Source organism: Eurypyga helias, unplaced genomic scaffold (assembly GCF_000690775.1).
Source record: "Eurypyga helias isolate BGI_N326 unplaced genomic scaffold, ASM69077v1 scaffold27843, whole genome shotgun sequence".
NCBI lineage: Eukaryota > Metazoa > Chordata > Aves > Eurypygiformes > Eurypygidae > Eurypyga > Eurypyga helias.
In genome coordinates, this window is record NW_010242383.1 from 89,773 (window position 1) to 97,095 (window position 7,323).

Here is a 7,323-nt window from a genome sequence, read left to right on the forward strand (position 1 = left end):
GGAAAAGTCTTGGCATAATGCCTGGAAATCCTGTAAACAAAGGGACATGGGAAAACCATTCCTCCCCACCCTGCACTGCTATGCCAGTTATTGGCATGTTGTTTAAAAGAATGAATTCTTAGCTGGGACTCATGGAAATTTATTCCTTAGATTCAGAAATAATTGATAATATTAGCTTTCCTATCCAATATCTGCAGAATATAAAAGCTAAACCTGCTGGAATCAGTTGCCACAGATTGTGGAGTTAAGAAAAAGGGAGGTGGACAGCCTGTCTCTGGCTGATGTTTTCTATGATTTTACTAAGGATGTTGTCCAGTTGTAATTACTGTGTGACTTCAACATTATTATATGATTTTAAGTTGCCTCATTATACTGTGATTTCCACTACTAATGACATCTACTTGCAATTAAAAAAGCAGCCCGGTTGAAGCGCTGCTTGATAGCTTAATCCTTTATCTTGCCAGCTAGTTCCTAAAGATAATCAGATTTTATGTGGCTTTATTTCTCTTTTACTTCTCCCAGTTTTCCCTGCTTGTCTAGAGAGTTACTCTTTTGTCTCCTTAATCCCCAAAGATAAATAAAAGGGAAATTCAGTCTCCTCATATTCTTATATGGAAGAGGAAGATCCAGTTACCTCTGTCAGTACTCAAACCTAAAAGTGTAACAACCAGAGATATAAAAAACCCTCCAACACTTATAAAATCCTTCAGCATTCTAAATCTTATTTAATATACCAATTCTCTCATATTTCACCTGTCGTCATGGTATTTGATTTTCAAATGGTAGTGGTTTCGGTCTCATAGGCTCTGCAATGGTTTCAGTTTTGTTGGGGTTTTTTTGTTGTTTGTTTTAAAGTCTCCATGAAGAATAGAAAAATATACATATAGGCAAACTTGCAAAGGGACTTCCCCCTTAGGATTACTACAGCACTGTACCTTGTCAACAAATTTGTGGTGTAACACACATGCAAAATAAACCACTGTGCAATTTAGCTCTCAGGGACTGCATGACAAGTAACCAATGTTTTTTGAAGGCACATAAACAGGCTTTGCAAAGAGACTTTGCAAGAGATTTACTACTCTGTGGGAAGGAGCCAACACCTGACTGCACCATGTCCTTTCTCATGCCCCTGGAAGCCTTTTGGGGGATATTTAAGGTTTTTCAAGGATGCTGAGTCCTTCGTGCACTACTTCTCTGCCCACAAGTTTTGGTCTGTTTTCTTGCATTTGCTATGGCCTGTATTGCTTTATTCCTCCTTCTCTTCTGATCCTAGAATTTACTGTTCTTAACAGGAAACTGTTAAAAGACGTGGCTCAGCCAGTTGCCTCCTTATCTTATTGTGGCAGGACTTAGGAGCTTACTTTGAGTTTTTGGAAGTAAACTGATTTTTGCCTCAAAACTGAACTCCTTGTCAGTAGCTGTTTCTCATTAATGATGCTACTGCTCACCCCAGACCTCTCCAACACAGTATCGGTGTCGAATGTTGTAATTTAAAATGGTCTCTCCTGAGGCCCTCTGTGGCTGGGAGACCAGGTGAGTGTGCAGTAGTGCACCATAGCGTCCATGATGCAAACACCCAGAGGCATCTTTTCACAGTTTCTCAAAGATTTTGAGGAGTTACCCAAGGCTCAGTTAGGCAAAGGCCACAGCCCAGTGGCAGGCCCTTATCAAGAAGTGTGAGAAGCCAAAAACATTACAGGCCCAAGGCACTCCTCCTAACACCCAACCGCAGTTCATTGTGTTGGGCTTAGAAATGACGGTATTTTCTGCATCAACAGGCAGATTTCCAAGTTTTGTGGGCTTGTAGCAAACCCGTGTGACAACAGTGTTGCTCTGCGGATAGTGTGGGTGTTTACCCTGCAGCAAAAATAAGTGGTGCATCCAAGTACTTCTCTCTGCCTTCGCTCTTGGAACAGCATCCCAAGCTTAGTTTCTCAGGGTACTGAACAACTGGGAGATTTGTGAACCCTAATCCAATGCCAATTAAAACACAGGAAAGCTTTCATTGATCTTGCTGAAATATTTCCTTGCTGTAGACCAACTGTCACTTTTACCTGGGTTACTCTTGATTTTTTTCAGAAGGCCTTTATCTGCTGAGAAGTGCTGGATCATCAGGTGTCTGCAAATCTTGCCTGCATTACTCAGAATGTTAGCAAATCCAATGTTACACGTGAACCAACATGTTTTCTGAATTGTTTGTGTGGAACATAAGGAAAGAAAATTGTTTATATTTTGTCATCCCAATTGATCATTCTGTTGTACAGTCTAAAATATTGTACAGAATTTAATTTGTATTCTTGTTTTACTTGTGATTTTGTCTTTAAACATCTATCTAATGACTTTCTAATATGAAAACACATATTAGATTTATTTCACATACCTTGTCTCCCCAAAGTATTGATAAATCCTGTACCGCAAAATAATGTTTATAGAATCTTAAATGTGTCAAACTAATTTAAAATATTAATTGTGTATTTAGTAAGTAAATAATTTATACCACTGGAACTGATAATGTTTCATTGATATTTAATTTCAATATAGGGAAAAGGTGTGAAAAAGTTTTTTTCAGCTGTTCTGGGAGCTGCTGCCATTTGGACATCACAACTTCAATAGAACTGTGTTGAAATGTGGAACTAGCCTGTGCTTTATTGGATATTGCAAAGATGTCTTCTTAAACCTAGCTTACATAAAGAAATTCCTTTAAAAGAGGATTGTTAAGAGTTTCTGCCAAATATTTATATACCTTAAAAATAGCTCATCCTCTGGAATTTAATAATAGTGGGTTAGGTTCTTAGCCTTTAATTGATTCCTTTCGCTCTATTCTAGCAACAAATAGGGATTGCAAACCTGAGGTAAGGCAGTAACCGAATGTTTTCCAGGTATGGTGTAATCCTCCTCTGGCTTCCCTTCTGCATAGTTGTGGTGGGTTGTCTAGCTCTGCGGCTTCTGAGTGGACAAATGCATCAGAACTGCTCTGCCCTTGCAGCAGGTGAGGCTAAAATATACGAACGCTCTATCTACCAGAGAGCAGGCATGGAAAAAAGCAGGGGGCCCAGTGGTGCAGGGTACAGTACTCTGGATCAGTGACAAAATGGTCCTTAAATGGTTCCCTTCTCGTTTACCATCCTCTTCGTCTGTGCTGTGGACGCTCTGTGCCAGAGCCAGAGGCATACACAAGTTTGAGTACCAATAGTAGAAAATAATGACTGATGGGAATGGGATGAAACTCTTCCAAGTCTGTGCCAACACTGTGTTGCTACTCATGATAATCTTGTACCAGTTCCCAGTTATGGTGCTGAATCCCACCCCCACAGGTACACAGAGCTGCAAAGCCGGCATTTCCAAGTGCCCGTAGTCTGCGGCAAACATCAGGACAAGTACTGTTCACTGGAGAAAGAAGTGTATTATTACGTACTTTATGTCTGCTCTGCCAGGACGCACCACCCTGTACCTCCTTTGCATTCTCTGCCTGCAAAGATCTGCTCACAATCTCAAAATAGTATATAACAGTTGTACAGCTTCGAGTCTCCATTCCAGAGCAGGCTGATAATGAAATGAAAGGCCAGCTAGAAGTTCATCTAATTAAAGGTAATCCTCTTGGAGTGGCATAATGTTAGATCAGGGCACAAAAATGAAACTAATGCTTCTCCCCATTCCTGAAAGAGGTAACTGGGGTCTTTCTTAGTGATTCAAGTCTTTCCTGGAAAGATGAAGCCATGTGCTGAGGGGAAACCACCCTTTATTTACTGTTCTCCCACATTTAGGGACTTGCACAAGCATCCTTTTCAGTAACTGTGTTTGCTTGTATACCAACAACATGAACTCAGATACCAACAATATCTACATAACTTCAGCCTCTCCCACACTTTTAAGATTTCCAGTCAATACAATGGCCAGGATGAAGCAACACCTGGCTGAGATCAGCCCTCTGTATGCAAAGCAGTTAGCTGGAACTTGTTTGCGAAGAGGAGATAATTGGTGATGCTGGGCACGTATCTTTGATCTTGTCCATGCTCATTTGAGCATTGAGTAAAACGTGTGTCTGTTTATGTATTAGAAACCCCAGAACAATGCATACCACAGCTTCACTGCCTGGCGGGAGGGTGAAGGCACAAACAGGTCGATGTTTGTCTTCCTGTTGGAAGGTGCGGGGTGGCTAATTGTGTACCATTGGTCTTGCGCCAGCTCAGTCCCCCAGAGAATGCTGGTTGTTCCATTGCATCTTGCATGTTTGATATATGCTCTGGTGGGAAAAGGATAGGTACAGAGGTATGAGATTTTGCTGCCATTCATTGCAAAGACATCAGCTTATACCCACTGCGGGGGTCCTTTCATGACATAATTATCCTTGCTAGACAACTGTGTAGTTAACAGGATTGGCGCTCATGTGAGCAAAAGAAAGTCCATTTTAATTCAAAATAGACTTAACAGAGCTGATTTGAAAGCCATAATTTCTGCTTTAGAACCCAGTTGGGATCTTCTTGCCTAATTTTAGGTGTCTAGTCCAAAGCTGCCTTTGTATCCCAAACACTGGTGTTACTTTATATATTTGTTAGAGATAGAGTTAACACTGTCTATGGGTATAAAGTACCTCATCCTCAGTTTGAAACAGACTTTTGGAGAGGTGACTCGTACCTTAAAGTTCACTCTTGTATATTTTCTAAGTCTCCACTGCTTTTACTGGGAGCCTTGATACCCACCTCAGATGTAAATACATTTACAGGAGGTCCCTGAAGCTAGGTGGGGTGACTCGGATCTGCCAGTTTCTCCTGATGTGTGAACAATGTAAGTCAGTGACAGCTCAGATTGTTTCTGCAGCAATTACAGAGAGCAGCAATTACATTTCTGCAGCAATTACATGGAGTGGCACTGGAGGTACAGGGAAATGAGAGGGAAAAAAGAGAGAGAAGAAAGTACAGCGGGGATATTGGCCACACTGTGAAATCTTTAGCCTAAGCCTACTCTTGAGGAGTAAGAAGGAAGTGGTACACAAATCACTTCTGAAGTCAGGATTTGTGCAGTGGGGAGAAGGCTGCTCACAAGGAGGGACCCCAGGTTCTTCTTGGGACACCTCTGCCTGCCTTACTTTTGGGAGCGTGGGAAAAAGGGCTTTGAGGTTTTATCGGGGACAGAATCCCTATTTATTTGGTGAAAAACCTGTGCAACAGTCTCCAACAGGATGAGAGTGTGGACAGGCAAGAGCAGAAGGAGGTAATGGAGAAGAGGAGGCCATCAGTAGTGGGGTTTCTGTATGCAGCCAGAGGGGAGCCCTAGTAGGAGACATCTCTGTCCCTCTCTCCTGAAGGCAACTTATCTCTCTGCCTACCTGTTAGGTTACCAGCTCTTACAAACACACCCCGAGGCATGGGACTGAGGTCCAAGTGTCCTGCTTCTGCATAGGAACAAGAGCTTTGCAGCAGGGAGATTGAGGGGAAAAGCTGGAGGAGTCTCTTGGAGGTTTGCCACCAGATCTGTGATGAAAAACCTCAGGGAGAGCCTAGGCAAAGACCATGCTAGATTAACCGACTGACAATACATATTGATAAACATGAGTATCCTTATGATGATATCGCAAAATCCCGTGTCCAAGCAGCCGTGTTGTCCCTGGGCAGCTGCCGTAGTGACAGTGAGTGACAGGAGCGCTCTGTGCGCGGGGTGCAGGTTTAGCAGAGGGTACCTCATCATGTGGCTTCCCCTGGCCACCATGGCCAAAAGGCTGATCAATGGGTGTCACCTGCCACTTCAACCCTTGGCATACGAGTTAACTGCAAAGCAGAAAGGGAATGTTTAATACAACATCTGGCTCCCATACATATATATATATGAAAAAAAAAATGGAAAAAACACCCCGTCTATATATATACATTTCCACACAGGGCTGCAATCAGAATGATTAGAGCACTATTTGTGAACTGCACTCTCCATCCTACCACGGGAAATAATCCCAAAGTTGAGGCTGGCTGTGGGGCTGGTGTCCTTCCTGTGGGGCTGTCTCTTTCCTGTTAGTGCTTTTTCTCCCTTGCAAGCCTTCAGCTGCAGAAGTGGAGCCACCTTCCCTCACACTTGCCTGACTTACAGACCATTTTCAAGTGTGCCATGGGGGCGTCTAATATGCTAATGAAGAAAGTGGGTGGAATAGCAGGAATTTGAGCACAGCTAAAAATGTACGTGCCTAACAATTGCAAATCAGCCTGTGCTGAAGTTACCTAAACGGCTTGGCATCGGTGGAAGGTGGGTGCCTCTACACCTCTTCTTGTCAGTTTTCAGTGAGTACACAGCTAAAAAAAAATCATACGCCTCTGTATATGGGCCTACTGTTGCAGCCAGGGTTATCGGCAAAGGTTTATATCGAAGTCCTTGAAAAATACAGTTACCTACTTTCCACTCTTATTCATACAGTAGGAGGAACACTCTCTTCAAGCAAACACATCCTAGACTGGTTGCAAGCTTATTATTTTAGATACGCCATGACATCTGTGTGTATGAACAGAACTAAGCATCATCTTGAAATGGACTTCTAAAATCTTGGTTAGTTTTTGCAACTAGATCCAGTATAAATGAAAGTTCTGCATATTGTGTCTTGTAGCAGAGCTTTAAATCACTCACAGCTTTGTGTGATTAGGGGTATAAATCACAGTCTGGTTTTGTTTCTGCAGGTCAGGTCCAGCTCTTCCATTGCTACTTTCAGATCATCTGATTTTTCAATCAGAAATAAAGTTTTCTGGATGCATGAAAGAAACATTTTTAAGCACAGCGGCAGGTAAAGGTGTTTTCAATACATACCTGCAACTGCAGTGGCTGAACCTGGCTGAAAACGTGATTGCACAGGGCAGAAAGCACGAAGCCATTACAAAATCAGTGCACACAAAGGTGGTCAGTCGACAAGAGAAAAGTGACAGGCAAGATATTGTCTGATATTGCATCCTGCCAAGGCAAAGCTGCCCCTGCCAAAGGGAAGAAGTGGACAGGAGGTCCTGCTAGCAGAGTTGCAGCCTGATCAGCATGCTATATGCCTCTTCGGGAAAGTGAATGTTAGCAGGAAAGACTGGCGTGGGAATGGGTGAAATGGGGCTACAGCCGCAGGGAGAGTAACGAAAAATGGGAGAGACTTCCTAGGAGTGCTGAAACCAGGGGAGGGGGCGCCTGGGGGGTTGGCTGCTGCTGCAGAGCCTGTTTGAAAGGCTGCACCATTTGGGTGCTGGGCTGTGGGGGGTCCTGTGCCCGCTGCTGCAAGGCACAGGCCGTGAGGACAGGCTGGGAAGGTCCGGGCTAGGGGAGGGAGATAAATACAGCCACCCTCTGACCCAGGAGGGACTTACACAG